Source organism: Sphaeramia orbicularis, chromosome 14, assembly GCF_902148855.1.
Source record: "Sphaeramia orbicularis chromosome 14, fSphaOr1.1, whole genome shotgun sequence".
Taxonomy (NCBI): domain Eukaryota; kingdom Metazoa; phylum Chordata; class Actinopteri; order Kurtiformes; family Apogonidae; genus Sphaeramia; species Sphaeramia orbicularis.
In genome coordinates, this window is record NC_043970.1 from 52,692,634 (window position 1) to 52,710,931 (window position 18,298).

Sequence of the window (18,298 nt, forward strand, 5' to 3'; positions counted from 1 at the left end):
CTATATTAGACTTATTCTAAACTATATTAGACTGGTGCTATTCTATATTAGACTTATTCTATTCTATATTAGATTTATTCTATTCTATATTAGACTGGTTCTATTCTATATTAGACTTGTTCTATTCTATATTAGATGTGTTCTATTCTATATTAGACTGGTTCTATTCTATATTAGATGTGTTCTATTCTATATTAGACTGGTTCTATTCTATATCAGGCTTATTCTAAACTATATTAGACTGGTTCTATTCTATATTAAACTTATTCTATTCTATAGTAAACGTATTCTATCTATAGTATACTGTATTCTAAACTATATTAGACTGGTTCTATTCTAGAGTAAACTTATTCTATTCTATATTAAACGTATTCTATTCTAGATATTAGACGTTATTCTATTCTATATTAGACTTAGTCTAAACTATATTAGACTGGTTCTATTCTATATTAAACTTATTCTATTCTATATTAACGTATTCTATTCTATATTAAACTTACTCTAGTCTATATTAGACTTGTTCGATTCTATATTAGACTGGTTCTATTCTATACTAGACTTAGTCTAAACTAGATTAGACTGGTTCTATTCTATATTAAACGTAGTCTATTCTATATAGACTGGTTCTATTCTATATAGACTTATTCTATTCATATTAGACCTTATTCTGTTCTATATTAGACATGCATAATAAGTCTGGTGATGATTTTTTGTATGAAATTTATGGTGTGGGAGGCAAGGATTAGTGGGAAACACTAGTAGTAGACGCTCATGCTGATCTGTCAACCCCTAGTTTGGGGGTGGGGTGGGGTGGATACCACACTCTACAGTATTTGGAATGGGATTGCAGTCCCTGTTTTGGACACAGTCCTACATACGACACCTTTAAAGAGAGTTTTTTTCAGTCTCCTGTGTGAGATCCAGAAGCAGATTTAAATATGTTAAGTGGACTTTGATTGGAACAGTTGAGTTCTTGTCAGTTTTTCCGATAGGGAAGTTTCAGAATCAGAAGTGACCCTGACGCTCACAAAAAACGATATCTCATGAGTGTCCGTCGTCCTGCAAAGACAAAAGCCCATTCAGATTCATAAATGTCTCTAAAACAGATCATACTGTTATACATCTGGTGGTAACTGTGTGTTCGTACCTCGCAGTCGAGGCGTCTCTACTCGACGGTGTCTCCAGCTCCATCGTGGTCGTCACTGTTCTTCTCTTGAACCAGTAAAGAAAGGCTTTTTCCTCCTTCCTTCATCAACACCATCACATCCTCCAGGGACTTCTCCTCTACATTTTGTCCATTCACTTATAGCACGGGTCCCCTCTGAGTAAAACCTGCCTCCTGCCCTGGACCACCGTCACAAACCTGCACAAATAAGAGTCCACCTTTAACCCTTGACACACCCAAATGTCCCACCTTTAACCCTTACACACCCAATGTCCACCTTTAAACCCTTACAGACCCAACGTCCACCTTTAACCTTACAGACCCAAATGTCCACCTTTAACCCTTACAGACCCAAACGTCCACCTGTTAACCCTTACAGACCCAAAACGTCCACCTTTACCCTTACAGACCCAAACGTCCGCCTTATACCCTTACAGACCCAAATGTCCACCTTTAACCCTTACAGACCCAAACGGTCCACCTTTAAACCCTTACAGACCAAATGTCCACCTTTAACCCTTACAGACCCAAATGTCCACCTTTAAACCCTTACAGACCCAAACGTTTGGACATTCAGAGCTCCATAGTTACCATGGAAAACCCATTCACTGCTGGCATCTATGTAAAATTTGTTGTTTCTTTTCTTTTCTAACATTGAAGGATTAAAAGCACAATAAATATTTTATAAATTATGGTATTAATCATTCAAAGGGCAGGTGCACATAATTGGGACCTCCAGGAACTGTTTCAATCGATGATGAGGTTGGTTCTATATCCCTTCAGTTCTATTTGACTTGTTCTTCAGGTCTCACCAGGCTGATGAAGGTTCCAGGACGGTGTGGAGAAGATCCCAGGTTAAAACCAAAGCCCACCGATCCTTTTTGGACCAAACACAGTCTGGGTTTGGGTCCAGCTGCTCCTGTCTTTACTGTTCTGTAGATCTTTAAACGGTGACGTCTTCACAGAAGAGAAGAGGTGATAGACCCAACTGATGAAAAAGAAAAAGGACAAGAACAAGAATAAGAAGAAGAAAAGAATAAGAAAGAGAAAAAGATAAGAAATAAGAAAAAGAACAAGAAAAAGAATAAGAAAAAGAGTAAGAATAAGAAACGAAAAGAAAAAAGAAAGGAGGTTTCACTGATTCTCGTCCAGATGATTCATGGACATTTAGACTCATTAAATAATTCAGGTGGTTTCAGCTCAAAAATCCTCACAGATGATTGATTGTTTCTTAAATCTGGACCTGTTTGGACCTGTCTACAGCGGCAGTATCTGCTAGGGTTATTTATGTCATAAGGAAGAAAATTCTATAATATTTCAACATACTGGTAAAACCACCTGCTCTGAGAGGAAACAGGAACTTCTGTTCATGTCTGTGGACAAACTACGGTTAACAGGATTAAATACATGATTGACAGCTGTGATGACCAGTCACTGTTCAGATTCAGTCAGATGTGACTCCACTGCTCTACGTGTTCCATCTCCAACATGGAAGCTGGAAAAATGTCATCTGTTTTGAATCAACATGCATGAATTCAGTGGCGGCTGCTCGTCTTTCAGACAGGAGAAGCTCATTATCAGCTTACATCAAAAAAATTGTCACGTTATTTAAACATAAATTCAGCCCTCCGTTCCTTTTTAAAGAAAAATGCTCAGGGACCTTATCGAACCAAGTAGGGCGTCTTTTCCAGGGACTGGGACCAGTGTCCTCTGACTGTCCAGCAGAGCTGGGCTGCTAGACGGCCTTGGCCCAGTGGGTTGAGGGTGTAAGACTGGAGCCTTTGAAACTAAGAAGCTCCTTTTACAGCTGCACATGGAGCTCCAAACAAGAAAATGGTGAAATTCTGTTAAATTGAAACAAGGAAGTACAATGAGTGTGCTTTATTTACAGGTGCAAGAAATGAACAAGTAATTTAGTTTCTCTGATTTCACAGCAGAATGTGTGACGGTATTAAACTGAACTGTGTCAGTGAAGGAGCAGATCTGAAAACAGCTGTCAATCAAACAGGATTCAGCCTCTTGACTGATCCGCCAATCAGCACATGAAGCCCCAGCGTCCAGCCGAGCTCCGCCCACAGCTCCATTCACACCCCAGAGACGCTGAGCGTCCGGGGGCGGGACAACATGTGGGCATTTAGCCAATTACCTCCAGTTTAGAGTCAGTTTAAGCAGTTCCACTCAGTCCCATTGAAGTGCATGGACGCTGAGCGTCTACGGACAAATGCACTGAGCAGAGATGGAGGAGAAAACACAGACACGGGAATGGAGGAGAAGAGAACAACATCCAGTCTGTGATTTGGGATAAAAACTGATTCTGAATGAACTCGTCTGTGAGATGAACGTGTTCGAACACATTTGCAGTCAATGAAATGTCAACACAACCGAACAGATTTAACCATTTAATTGGAGTCATTTTAGGGGAAGCTGAGCTTCCACTGCAGTCTGACACAAAACACCTCTGCACGAGTTAAAATCAGGTTCATCATTTGATTTGAGACTGATCTCATGCATAGTGTTGTATGTCACACACCATTCTTTTGGCATTTGGCGTGCTATAAACGGACGCATTGTCTTCAACACCATTTGAGCATGTGTCAATGTACCCAAAGTCTCCGTTTCACATAACCCTAACCTTCCGTGCGTGGTATCTGATGCGACGTGAACATCCACGCGGAAAAACTATAATACGTACAGATAGCACGCCAATTAAAAGTGGTACGTATATTTATTCAAGTCATGATCTCACATTGTTTCTTCAGCCTTTTATTGGACACAGAGGAGAAGCTGCAGGAGGTTCTGGGTGTTTTCCCTCTGGTTTTGTCTCCTGAAGCTTTACTGATCATAAGCAGAAGTTCAGTCAGACTGAATGATCATTGGTTTGATGACTGGGGACCATGTTCTGCTGATTCTCCAGAAACCGTTGGATGATATTTACATGTGTTTGAATAAAGGACCAGGTTCTAATAGTTTTGGATTTTTCATTCTAGTTTAGTTTTACTTAGTTTTGACTTTTTTTTCTGTAATTCAGTTCATTTTAATCAGTTTTTAGAGCAGGTTTACTAGTTTTATTAGTTTTCATTTTTTCTAAATGCTTAGTTTTAGTATTAATTTAGTTTTGTCATCTCTTTCTCTTCTTCTCTGTGGTCGTATTCAAATAAATCCCAGACAGGACTCTGCTGCTTTCTCCCAACTTTAGTCTCCATGCTTCCAGGTAGAGTGGGGACCAGAAGACGACTGGAAACCACAAGTGAACACAAGTGACGGACCGTCAAGTGTCATATGGTGACAGCAGAGAAAATTGCTAGAGCGAAATAAATCAATTTCGTATCAATCCAACGTTGACAATGACGAAAACGAAGGGAATTTTGTCCATAATTTTTATACGTTTTAGTTAGTTTTGTAAACACACAATACAGTTTCAGTGTAGTTATGGTTTTTTCCTTTTAATTATACTTTTTTATTTCAGTTAATGAAGATGTTTTTACAGTTCTAGTTTGGGTCATTTCATTAGTTTTCGTTAACGATAATAACCTTGTAAAGGACAGACCTTTTTGTAGAAGACCAGGCCCTGGAAGGTGATGGTGGTGAGGCTGACCTCTGCTCCGCTCTCTCTCACTTTGTTCACAACCTCTTCGTGTTCCAGTGGCTCCACCTCCTCTCCGTTGACCTCCAACAGCAGCTCGCCGTCACGCAGCCCCGCCCTGTCCGCCGGACTGCCGGGTTCGATGTGACGCAGGATGTGAACTAAGACGACACAAGCCCCATCCAGTCAGAAAATGACAGAGACACTGACTAAATGTGGGTTCTTCAGAGTCTCACCGATGTTTCTCGGCGTTATCTTCTCCCCGCAGCAGGAAGCCGTACGTGTCGTTGCCACAGACCAGGCGGAGCCTCCTGGCCACGGTGAGGGAGGTTCTGTGGAACGGCCATGCTCGGCAGGACGGGCATCTGCTGCTGCTCGTAGATCTGCTCACTGTCACTGTCGATGACCAGGACTGTGATGTGATCCTTACAATTTCTCATCTGCAGCGAAAAAAACAAAAGGATTACTGTTAAAGAAGGCTGTTCATACGTGGAAGATGAATGAGAGTAGTTTAGTACAGGAGACTGGACTGGAGACTGACTGGAGACTGACTAGAGGACTGACTGGAGACTGGACAGGAGACTGGACTAGAGACTGGACAGGAGACTGGACTTGAGACTGGACTGAGACGGGACTGAGCTGGACTGGAGACTGGAGAGGAGACTGGACTGGAGACTGAGAGGAGACTGGACTAGAGACTTGACAGGAGACTGGACTGGAGACTGGACTGGAGACTGGACTAGAGACTGGACAGGAGACTGGACTGGAGACTGGACTAGAGACTGGACAGGAAACTGGACTGGACTAGAGACTGGACAGGAGACTGGACTGGAGACTGGACTGGAGACTGGACAGGAGACTGGACTGGAGACTGGACTAGAGACGGACTGGAGACTGGACAGGAGACTGGACTAGAGACTGGACTGGAGACTGGACTGGAGACTGGACTGGAGACTGGGGAGACGGAGAGGAGACTGGACTGGACTAGAGACTGGACAGGAGACTGGACTGGAGACTGGACTGGAGACTGGACTAGAGACTGGACAGGAGACTGGACTGGAGACTGGACTAGAGACTGGACAGGAAACTGGACTGGACTAGAGACTGGACAGAGAGACGACTGGACTGGAGACTGGACTGGAGACTGGACTGGACAGGAGACTGGACTGGAGACTGGACTAGAGACTGGACTGGAGACTGGACTAGAGACTGGACTGGAGACTGGACAGGAGACTGGACTAGAGACTGGACAGGAGACTGGATCGGGACTGGACTGGAGACTGGAGGAGACTGGGAGGAGACTGGACTGGACTAGAGACTGGACAGGAGACTGGACTGGAGACTGGACTGGAGACTGGACTAGAGACTGGACAGGAGACTGGACTGGAGACTGGACTAGAGACTGGACAGGAAACTGGACACTAGAGACGACAGGAGACTGGACTGGAGACTGGACTGGAGACTGGACTGGACAGGAGACTGGACTGGAGACTGGACTGGAGACTGGACAGGAGACTGGACAGGAGACTGGACTGGACTAGAGACTGGACGGAGACTGGACTGGAGACTGGACTAGAGACTGGACTGGACAGGAGACTGGACTGGAGACTGGACTAGAGACTGGACTGGACAGGAGACTGGACAGGAGACTGGACTGGAGACTGGACTAGAGACTGGACAGGAGACTGGACTGGATAGAGACTGGACAGGAGACTGGACTGGAGACTGGACTAGAGACTGGACAGGAGACTGGACTAGACTGGAGACTGGACTGGAGACTGGACAGGAGACTGGACTGGAGACTGGACTGGACTGGAGACTGGACTGGAGACTGGACTGGAGACTGGACTGGACTGGACAGGAGACTGGACTGGAGACTGGACAGGAGACTGGACTAGAGACTGGACAGGAGACTGGACTGGACTAGAGACTGGACAGGAGACTGGACTGGGACTGGACTAGAGACTGGACAGGAGACTGGACTGGACTGGAGACTGGACTGGAGACTGGACAGGAGACTGGACTGGAGACTGGACTGGACAGGAGACTGGACTGGAGACTGGACTGGACTGGACAGGAGACTGGACTGGAGACTGGACAGGAGACTGGACTAGAGACTGGACAGGAGACTGGACTGGACTAGGACTGGACTGGAGACTGACAGGAGACTGGACTGGAGACTGGACTGGAGACTGGACTGGAGACTGGACTAGAGACTGGACTGGACTGGAGACTGGACTGGAGACTGGACTAGAGACTGGACAGGACACTGGACTGGACTGGAGACTGGACTAGAGACTGGACAGGAGACTGGACTAGAGACTGGACAGGAGACTGGACTGGACTGGAGACTGGACTGGAGACTGGACTGGAGACTGGACTGGAGACTGGACTGGACTAGAGACTGGACAAGAGACTGGACTGGAGACTGGACTGGACTGGAGACTGGACTGGAGACTGGACTGGAGACTGGACTGGAGACTGGACAGGAGACTGGACTGGAGACTGGAGGAGCTGGACTGGAGACTGGACTGGACTGGACTAGAGACTGGACTGGAGACTGGACTATAGACTGGACTGGACCAGACTGGCATAGAGACTGTGACCTAGAGACTGGACTGGAGACTGGACTAGAGACTGACGGAGACTGGACTGAGACTGGACTGATACTGACTAGAGACTGGACGGACTAGAGACTGGACAGGAGACTGACGAGAGACTGGACTGGACGAGACTGGACTGGACTAGAGACTGGACTGGACTAGAGACTGGACTGGAGACTGGACTGGACTGAGACCTGGACCTACTGGCTGGAGAACTTGGACTCTGTATAGTTGTTTGGTCGTCCTAGATTTTCCTGTATTTCCCTATATTTTCCCTGTATTTTCCCTGTATTTTTCCTATATTTTCCCGAATTTCCCGTATTTTCCCTCTGTAACTCCCGTATATTTACCATCCTGCTGAGCGCTGAGTGCGACAGGTCGGACCTGCAGCTCCGTCCATCCACACAGTCGGTCTCCTTTACGATCCCGGCCTTTCAGCTGCTCCTCCTGCCACCAGACTGACCCCGAAGTGACCCCTCTGGCCTGTAGGAGCAGAACCAGAACCAGAACCAGGGGGGCCGGATGATCAACCCCAGGGGGACTCAAAACCCATGTGGACCATGTGGAGCGGCCTTACCTTCCACTGGTGTGAATGTGACGCCCAGACCTGAGGCCGGGTCCCTGGTGACGTGCACAGCCTGGGGGGCTGGCACCGGTCCAGCTGTTTGGTTCTGGTTCTGGACAGACTCTGAAGGTCTGACCTCCACACTCAGCCTGTTCATACTCGCTCCACTGCAGGACTAACAAACACACATGGTTTCACTTAACCTGATCTTCTTACAGACCTATGTGAAGCGAGTACACAAACACACGCTCAGGTTAGAACATACGGCCTGTGGGACCAGAAACCGCCTGTGGACCAGAACCGAACCACCATAGAGTCCAGTACGGCCACAGGGGTCAAACATACGGCCTGTGGACAGAACAGAACCAACATGAGGTCCAGTATGGCCACAGGGTGTCAACATACGGCCTGTGGACCAGAACCAGAACCACCATGAGGTCCAGTACGACCACAGGGGGTCAAACATACGGCATGTGGATCAGAACCAGAACCACCATGAGGTCCAGTACGGCCACAGGGGGTCAAACAACGGCCTGTGCCAGAACCGGCCTGTGGACCAGAACCGGCCCGTGGACCAGAACCGGCCTGTGGACCATAACCGCCCGTGGACCAGAACCGAACCACCATAAGGTCCAGTACGGCCACAGGGGATGTCAAACATATGTGCCCGTGGACCAGAACCCGGCCCACCATGAGGTCCAAATCCGATCAGAACTGCTAAAATTCTACTGAAGTTCTTCCCAGTCAACAGCGTCAAGTCAGTGTAGTTCAGTTCCACATACGTCCAGTGTGAACTGGGCAGAACCAGTCCAATATAACAGAAGAATATAGAAATAATATCAATATCCAAATATACTATGTTTTAGAGTGGAAAAAAGTAAAATCATACTATCAAAATGGTAACACCTACAAACTATCCTTAAAAAAATGGTGGAAAAACATGAACAACCACGAACAAAATTAAATTTAGTAAAAAAAAAAAAAAAAAAAAATGCAATTTTAAACAGTTTGATGCCATAATTTGGCCTCAGTTCTCATTTCCACCTGTTTCATTCTAACGCACAGATCACAGTGGATCAAATACACACAACCTTTAATAACAGGCAGAATATGAGTACAACTACACGGAATTCTCTGAAAACATTTCAGATTGTTCATTATTGTTCAGGTTGTTTGCATTTTTTTTGTAAAAGGCTAGTTTGTAAATGTAAACATTTTTGTGTAATGTTGCTTTTTTTGAACAACAACAAAAATGAGAGAAAAAATTATGTTGTGATTATTATAGTTTATTCTGATAGTATTGGACTGGTCTGACCCACTTTAGATCGAATTGACCTCAAATTATTTGAAAATCCTTGATTGGTAATTTCTTCAGTGTAGAGTTCTGTATTTCACTCATTCATCCCAGGGGCCGGATTGGACCCTTTGGCGGACCGGATTTGGCCCCGGGCCGCATGTTTGACACCCTGCCCTTTGACTGTTTACGTCTTCAGTGTATTTTTGCATTTTCTTCCCTTGGGCCAGCTTAGTATGGAAGTAAATCTGTCTGATCAGATTTTGAATTATAAAAGGTATTGAATTTCTAGCACTGAAATTTTTTGCACTGAAATTAAGTATCAGAATGTTTTATCTCTGATTCAACTATGTTCATAAATTTAGATAAAAAAAAAATTCAGATACAAAAAATTCAAAAGCACAAAAATCAGATGCAAAAAATTCTAAAGCAAAAAAAATCAGATGCAAACAATTCAAAAGCAAAAAATTCAAAAGCAAAAAATTCAGATCACATCTCTGCGCTGACCGTCTTCCTGGCATCGGTGTCACATGACCAACCTAGACGTACTCGATTGTCTGGCTTGTCGGTTCGACTTGAGATAGAATCACTGCTTATCTTTGGTGTCCAGGATGTGTGATCGGAATGTTTTGCATCTGAATTTTTTGTGTCTGAATTTTTTTTGTCTGAATATTTGCTTTTGAATTTTTGCATCTGATTTTTTTTTATTCTAAATTTATGAACATAGTTAAATTCAGGGACAAAGAATTCAGATACTTAATTTCAGTGCAAAAAAAATTCAGCGCAAGAAATTCAATGGCTTTTATAATTCAAAATCTGATCAGACAGAGTTACTTCCACAGTTTAGAACCTGTAGCGGCCGGTTTTGGTCCACGGGCCGTATGTTTAACACCCCTGGTTTAAAAGGAGCCGTCCCTTCATGAGAATGTGAATCATTTGGATCTGACCTCAGAGTGGGAAACGTCATCCACGAAGCAGCCGTTGATTTTCCAGGAGCCGGTCTCCGTCCTGCAGACCGCTGCGCTCTGCGATGCCTTCAGGTACCACGTTCCTGAAGACGTGGCCTTTACGTCCCTTCTCCACTCGCAGGTGAACCCATAAGACTCATGTTTCGTCTCGTTGAGGACGCACAGACGAGGGCGGAGGTTTAAAGTCTGATGAGGGACAGAAAAGGGAGAAGTGATGAGGTTTGGAATCCCAGTTTGTCTGCTACGTCCCAGAGGATCAGATGAGTCCAGGGTCTGTTACCGCTGTCGTCTGTGGTGACCATCACTGGGTTATCGATGCCTCCTTTGGATTAAAGGTGAAACCTCCTGCACAAAAGGACCAAAAAAAGAGGGGAACAGACAACGAAGAGGAACCGGAAAGGAGCATGAACAGGACAGAAGTTAACCCTTAAAGACCCACACTCCACCTTTAACCCTTAACACCCAAACGTCCACCTTTAACCCTTAAAGACCCAAACGTCCACCTTTAACCCTTACAGACCCAAACGTCCACCTTTAACCCTTAAAGACCCAAACGTCCACCTTTAACCCTTACAGACCCAACTCCACCTTTAACCCTTAAACACCCAAACGTCCACCTTTAAACCCTTACAGACCCAAACGTCCACCTTTAACCCTTAAAGACCCAAACGTCCACCTTTAACCCTTAAACACCCAAACGTCCACCTTTAACCCTTACAGACCCAAACGTCCACCTTTAACCCTTACGACCCAAACGTCCACCTTTAACCCTTAAACACCCAAACGTCACCTTTACCCTTAAAACGCCCAAACGTCCCCTTTAACCCTTAAACGCCCAAATGTCCACCTTTAACCCTTAAACGCTCAAACGTCCACCTTTAACCCTTAAAGACCCAAACGTCCACCTTAACCCTTAACCGCCCAAACGTCCACCTTTAACCTTAACGCCCAAATGTCCACCTTTAACCCTAAACGCTCAAACGTCCACCTTTAAACCCTTAAAGACCCAAACGTCCACCTTTAAACCCTTAAACGCCCAAACGTCCACCTTTAACCCTTAAACGCCCAAATGTCCACCTTAGTAAACCCTTAAACCTCAAACGTCCACCTTAACCTGAACGCCCAAATGTCCACCTTTAAAAACCCTTAAACGCTCAAACGTCCACCTTTAACCCTTAAAGACCCAAACGTCCACCTTTACCCTTAAACGCCCAAAACGTCCACCTTTAAACCTGAACCATTACCGGCTCTAAACTGTTTAAAAACCTGCTGATCCATTAATCCTATCAATACATGGAAATAATTGGTGTAAAATACAGTTTTACCTCAATTATTCAAAGAAGAAATATACAAAAACTGGTAAAATGAGAATAAAGATGAGCTCAATAGTTGAAAAATAAGGAAAAAATGAACCAAAAAAAAACTTGAAAATAGGGCATAAAAGGGAGCAAATCCTTCTAAAGTGAAGAGAAAATGAGAGGAAAATATTTGAAAAATGAGCAGATTCATCATTCGTACCATCCAGAACCAGTATTTATTCAGTAACCTACAAACCAGAACCATCTACAGATCTAAACTGGTTTAAAACCTGCTGATACCACTAATCCTATCCATCTATGTCAATAACTGGTGTAAAATACAGTTCTTCATCTTTCATGGTCCATCAGATATGACCATTTGGACGTTCAGAGGCTCCGTAGTTACCGTGGAAACACCATCATCTCTCCAACACTGATTCACCAGTAAAATGGATCCATTACAGTGGATGGACACAACTGTTTTTATGTTCAGCTAATGATAGATTTTGCTGAAGAGTGACTTTTTCTTCAGTTTTCTCAGTTTTTGATATAATAATCCTCAACTTTAATCTATGCTTTTATGAACATCTACACGATCAGTAAATTAATATAGGAACATAGCTGATTTTCACTAAAGAATACAAAATACAAAGAGTATATTAGAATACATGTTGATAAATCTTAAACATAGAGAAAAATTCATTTGGAAACTGCAAAACAGTAGCCTGGGTCTGTATGGGGTTAATGTGATTGACCTCAGTGGATTAAAATCTGCTGTTAAAATCCACCCTTAAATGATCAGTGTAGGTATGAACTGTGCAGCGCCACCTGTGGTGAACCCACTCTAATGACAAGAACACCAGTGTTTATTTATCTGGGCAGCACAGCCTTATCTCAGGCCCAAAGTCTGGAAGATTATGGCGTTCCAAAAGTCATGACAGGCTGAATGAAAAAAAAATAAAAAAAATTAAGCTCAAAATTCACATTAACATTCGTCTAACACACACGGTGGCAAACATGTGGCCTGGGGCCCGAAACGGGTCCCACCAAAGGGGTCCAATTCAGCCTGTAAGGGTTAAGGGTTAAAGGGGACGTTTTGGGTCTTTAAGGGTTAAGGTGGACGCTTGGGTCTTTAAGGGTTAAAGGTGGACTTTGGGTCTGTAAGGGTTAAAGGTGGACGTTTGGGTCTGTAAGGGTTAAAGGTGGACGTTGGGTCTTAGGGTTAAAGGTGGACATTTGGGTCTTTAAGGGTTAAAGGTGACGTTTGGGTCTTAAAGGTAAAAGGTGGAAGTTTGGGTCTTTAAGGGTTAAAGGTGGACATTTGGGTCTTTATGGGTTAAAGGTGGACGTTTGGGTCTTTAAGGGTTAAAGGTGGACGTTTGGGTCTTAAGGGTTAAAGGTGGAAGTTTGGGTCTTTAAGGGTTAAAGGTGACATTTGGGTGTTTAAGGGTTAAAGGTGGACGTTTGGGTCTTTAAGGGTTAAAGGTGGACATTTGGGTGTTTAAGGTTAAAGGTGGACGTTTGGGGTCTTTAAGGGTTAAAGGTGGACGTTGGGTCTTTAAGGGTTAAAGGTGGACGTTTGGGTCTTTAAGGGTTAAAGGTGGACATTTGGGTGTTAAGGGTTAAAGGTGGACGTTTGGGTCTTAAGCGTTAAAAGTGGACATTTGGGTCTTTAAGGGTTAAAGGTGGACGTTTGGGTCTTTAAGGGTTAAAGGTGGACCGTTTGGGTCTTTAAGGGTTAAAGGTGGACGTTTGGGTCTTTAAGGGTAAAGGTGGACATTTGGGTCTTTATGGGTTAAAGGTGACGTTTGGGTCTTTAAGGGTTAAAGGTGGACGTTGGGTCTTTAAGGGTTAAAGGTGGAAGTTTGGGTCTTAAGGGTTAAAGTGGACATTGTGGGTGTTTAAGGGTTAAAGGTGGACGTTTGGTCTTTAAGGGTTAAGGTGGACATTTGGGTGTTTAAGGGTTAAAGGTGGACGTTTGGGTCTTTAAGGGTTAAAGGTGGACGTTTGGGTCTTTAAGGGTTTAAAGGGTGACGTTTGGGTCTTTAAGGGTTAAAGGTGGACATTTGGGTGTTTAAGGGTTAAAGGGGACTTTGGGTCTTTAAGGGTTAAAAGTGGACATTTGGGTCTTTAAGGGTTAAAAGATGGATGTTTGGGTCTTTAAGGGTTAAGGGGACATTTGGGTCTTTAAGGTTAAAGGTGAAGTTTGGGGTCTTTAAGGGTTAAAGGTGGAGCATTTGGTCTTTATGGGTTTAAAGGTGGACGTTTGGGTCTTTAAGGGTTAAAGGTGGACGTTTGGGTCTTTAAGGGTTAAAGGTGGACGTTTGGGTCTTTAAGGGTTAAAGGTGGGGACGTTTGGGTGTTTTAAGGGTTAAAGGTGACGTTTGGGTCTTTAAGGGTTAAAAGTGGACATTTGTGTCTTTAAGGGTTAAAGGTGGACGTTTGGGTCTTTAAGGGTAAAGGTGGACGTTTGGGTGTTTAAGGGTTTAAAGGGTGACGTTTGGGTCTTTAGGGTTACAAAGTGGACATTTGTGTCTTTAAGGGTTAAAGGTGGACGTTTGGGTCTTAAAGGGTTAAAGGTGGACGTTTGGGTCTTTAAGGGTTAAAGGTGGATGTTTGGGTCTGTAGGGTTAAGGGTTAAACACATAAAAACTGTCCACACTAGTTTGTCCCAATGAATGCTGGAAACTCCCCCGCTGCTCCTCCAACAACGTCACAATATTATGGGGTAGATTTATTTATATTAGTTTAAGTAGCAGTTGTTACTGTTAACACACTAGAAGCACTTGGAGAGCGCAGACCGCTGCCAAGGCACATCAGTGGGCCCCTGTGGCCCCACCCCCACCCCCGATCACCACCAAAATGTAATCATTTTCTCCCTTGTGCCAGTATAAACATTTCCTGAAATTTTCATCCAAATCCGTCCATAACTTTTGAGTTATCTTGCACACAGACAGACAGAAGCTCCTCGGTGGAGGTCATAAGTAGAACTGAACCAGTCAGAACAGATTTCACTGGTTACATGTTACTGTTGATTAAAATGGAACTGATTTCCATAGTTTGTATTTACCAACCCCCAAAACTCTCTTTCACAGTGTACTTACTCTGACAACGTTATTTCTGCCAGACCTGGAAAACACAGACAGAGGAAAAACAGTTGGAATCAGCAGCTTTGACCCTAGTCCAGGTCCAGGTCCAGGTCCAGATGATCTGTCAATACTATTCTAGTAAACATACGGAGCTGTGGACGTCTGCTGGCTGTCTGTCTGTAAAGAATGAGCTGATTACAGCTGACGTTATATCTGGCTGTTTGGAATCATGAGCCATAAAAACAGGGTTTGACATCATGTGATTATCTGTAGTCTTTGTCCTCTGGGAGGGAATCAAAGATCAGCACGAGTCCAGATATCCTGTTCTGATTTCAGGACGTGCTCGTACAGTTACATAACCACAACCAGAGGCTTTTGCAGAATCGACAGTCCACAGATTCAAACTATCTGCTCCCAGTTCTGCTGTTTCTGGGGCTTTGAGTGAAGTCAAACTCCACTTCCACATGAAAAGCAGGAACCACAGCCAAAGGTCTGAGTGCATTCACCTCACAGCATTTCTGCCATTCATTCCATTAGGGATATGTGAAAATAAAGTTAAAAAAAAAGATAAAATAAGCAACAAAATAAACAAAAACAGCCAAGAGTGATCCATGAAGTCAACAAAGCGAATAAGAAAAATGTACAAATAATAATAACATGAAGAAGATAGAAAAAATAGAACAAACTGAATAACAAATTGAGGCAGTAAAATACACATAATTATGGCTAACACCAAGTATGAAGTCTTTTAAGAATAAAGTGGAGTATTTTTGTCCTGTGAATGGTCCCATTATTATTTACAAAAGCAGAAGAATGCAGTTACACTGGAAAATGTCTGGGTTTATTTGGCTGAAAAATGCAAAATACAGAAGAGAATGGTGTAATAATGGTGATAAGTCATTCATTCATTCATTCATAAACTTTATTTAAACTCAGAGATATACAGGGTTTGGGTGTTTAAGGGTTAAAGGTGGACATTTGGGTGTTTAAGGGTTAAAGGTGGACATTTGGGTCTGTAAGGGTTAAAGGTGGACATTTGGGTGTTTAAGGGTTAAAGGTGGATGTTTGGGTGTTTAAGGGTTAAAGGTGGACGTTTGGGTGTTAAGGGTTAAAGGTGGACAGTTGGGTGTTTAAGGGTTAAAGGTGGACATTTGGGTCTGTAAGGGTTAAAGGTGACGTTTGGGTCTTTAAGGGTTTAAAGGTGGACGTTTGGGTCTGTAAGGGTTAAAGGTGGACATTTGGGTGTTTAAGGGTTAAAGGTGGACATTTGGGTGTTTAAGGGTTAAAGGTGGACGTTTGGGTGTTTAAGGGTTAAAGGTGGACGTTTGGGTGTTTAAGGGTTAAAGGTGGACATTTGGGTCTGTAAGGGTTAAAGGTGGACATTTGGGTGTTTAAGGGTTAAAGGTGGACGTTTGGGTGTTTAAGGGTTAAAGGTGGACGTTTGGGTGTTTAAGGGTTAAAGGTGGACATTTGGGTGTTTAAGGGTTAAAGGTGGACATTTGGGTGTTTAAGGGTTAAAGGTGGACGTTTGGGTGTTTAAGGGTTAAAGGTGGACATTTGGGTGTTTAAGGATTAAAGGTAGACGTTTGGGTGTTTAAGGATTAAAGGTGGACGTTTGGGTGTTTAAGGGTTAAAGGTGGACGTTTGGGTGTTTAATGTTAAAGGTGGACGTTTGGGTCTTTAATGTTAAAGGTGGACATTTGGGTCTTTAATGTTAAAGGTGGACGTTTGGGTCTTTAATGTTAAAGGTGGACATTTGGGTCTTTAATATTAAAGGTGGACGTCTGGGTGTTTAAGGGTTAAAGGTGCAGCGTAAAGGCCTCCTTGTGTCAGATGTAAATGTGCTGATAACTCCTCTGCAGTTCCGCTCTAATCTAAACCCTGTTCATCTTTTTTTTTCAGTCACACCCAAACCCAAACTCAGATAAAGGTCCTTCCAGTTCTGTCTGTCCTCTGTACTCCAGTGCATGTTTCCACAGGTTTCAGTGATAACAGCAGCTCCTTCAGTTCATGCTCATCTGTCATCAGCTGATCACAGCCTCTCTGTGTGCAGCCAATGGGTCACTGTTGACTTTTCCTACAATAAACCTTTTTTTTTTTTTTTTTAACTCATCCTAGGACATGGTGATCCTGCACAGACACCAAAAAAAAAAAAAAAAAAAAAAAAAAAAAAAGAATCTGCACATTTAAGAGTGGAATCCAAAAATGCAAAGTAAAAATATGAGTCCAGTCAGTTTTCTATGTGTGCAAAGATCTGAACTTCATCTGATTTAATTACTAATATTTTTTAAGGATGCCGTTTATTAAACAGTTTTGTCAGTTTGTCTGTCAAACAGACTGTCTGTCCCACACATTTTATTAATTCTGGACTCACTGTGTGTGTGTGTGTGTTTTTACTTGACTGTTTCTTATATTTATATTTTTATTGTTGACTCTTTATATAATTGATGTGTGTATTTCACTGAGTACTTTACAGAACATAAAAACTCATTTAGTTGTGCTGTACAATGACATTTTACTGTGACTATAAACCTCATTCTGTTCTATCCAATTCTGCTCTGTTCTCTTCTCTTCCATTCTCTTAGATTTTCTTTTCTAAATCACATACACACCAGTCTAACAGCTGTCCAACAGAAACAGATTCCAGGTATAGAACTGGAACCAGTAGATAAGATCCAACCCATCTGTGTGTCCTACCTGTTGTTGGTCTGCTGTTGTGTTGTTTTCCCATCAGGCCACAGCTCATCCTCACATCAGTACCACCGTCCATCCAACTGGACCACAGTGTCCATCCAACTGGACCACAGTGTCCATCCAACTGGACCACAGTGTCCATCCAACTGGACCACAGTGACGCTCCTCCTCCAGAGGGAGACCAGGGTTAATGTTTCACCTGAGTTTGGAACAGAACACCCCCCCCCCCCCCCCCTTCACCTGCATGCACATGTGGTCTGTAGGTGGACTGGACTGGATCCGGCAGACCCCCTTCATCTGTGGTGGACTGGACTGGACCCAGCAGACCCCCTTCATCTGTGGTGGACTGGACTGGACCCAGCAGACCCCCTTGGTCTGTGGTGGACTGGACTGGACCCAGCAGACCCCCTTGGTCTGTGGTGGACTGGACCCAGCAGACCCCCTTGGTCTGTGGTGGACTGGACCGGACCCACATGTTCTGTCAGAGTTGCAGGTTTGAAAGTTTCAGAGTTTGTGTGCATGTGTTTGCACATTCCACGGACAGGCCCCTCCCACAGACAGGCCCCTCCCACGCGCAGACCACCAGAGTCAAGGCCAGAGACTGACATGTTAAACACACACACACACACACACACACACACACACACACACACACACACACACACACACACACACACACACACACACACACACACACACACAGGCTTTAAAACAACAGTCATTTATACATAAGGGAAAAAACCTGGACTAAACTGCAGATGTGAAGAGAACACAGGACCAGTTAAGGACACTGAAGGCCTCATCTTCACTGTTTGGACACTGACACACAGGGCCGCTTCCAGCCATTTCTACACCCTAAGCAAGGTATGAATTTCAGACAGAAACATATATAAACCAGATAGAAACGTATATAAACAAGAAAAGCACTCAGAGAGTGCAGACCTCTGCCAGGTCAGACCCCCCCCCCCGATCACCACCAAAATTTAATCATCACTTCCTTGTGCCAGTATCAACATTTCCTGAAAATTTCATGAAAATC

The 18,298-nt window shown here is 43.9% G+C and overlaps 1 pseudogene; it reads right to left on the bottom strand.

The window, feature by feature from the left end:
* Nucleotides 1-2,108: 2,108 nt before the first annotated feature.
* LOC115432666 (Na(+)/H(+) exchange regulatory cofactor NHE-RF4-like) lies at nucleotides 2,109-10,480 on the bottom strand (annotated as a pseudogene).
* Nucleotides 10,481-18,298: the final 7,818 nt, after the last annotated feature.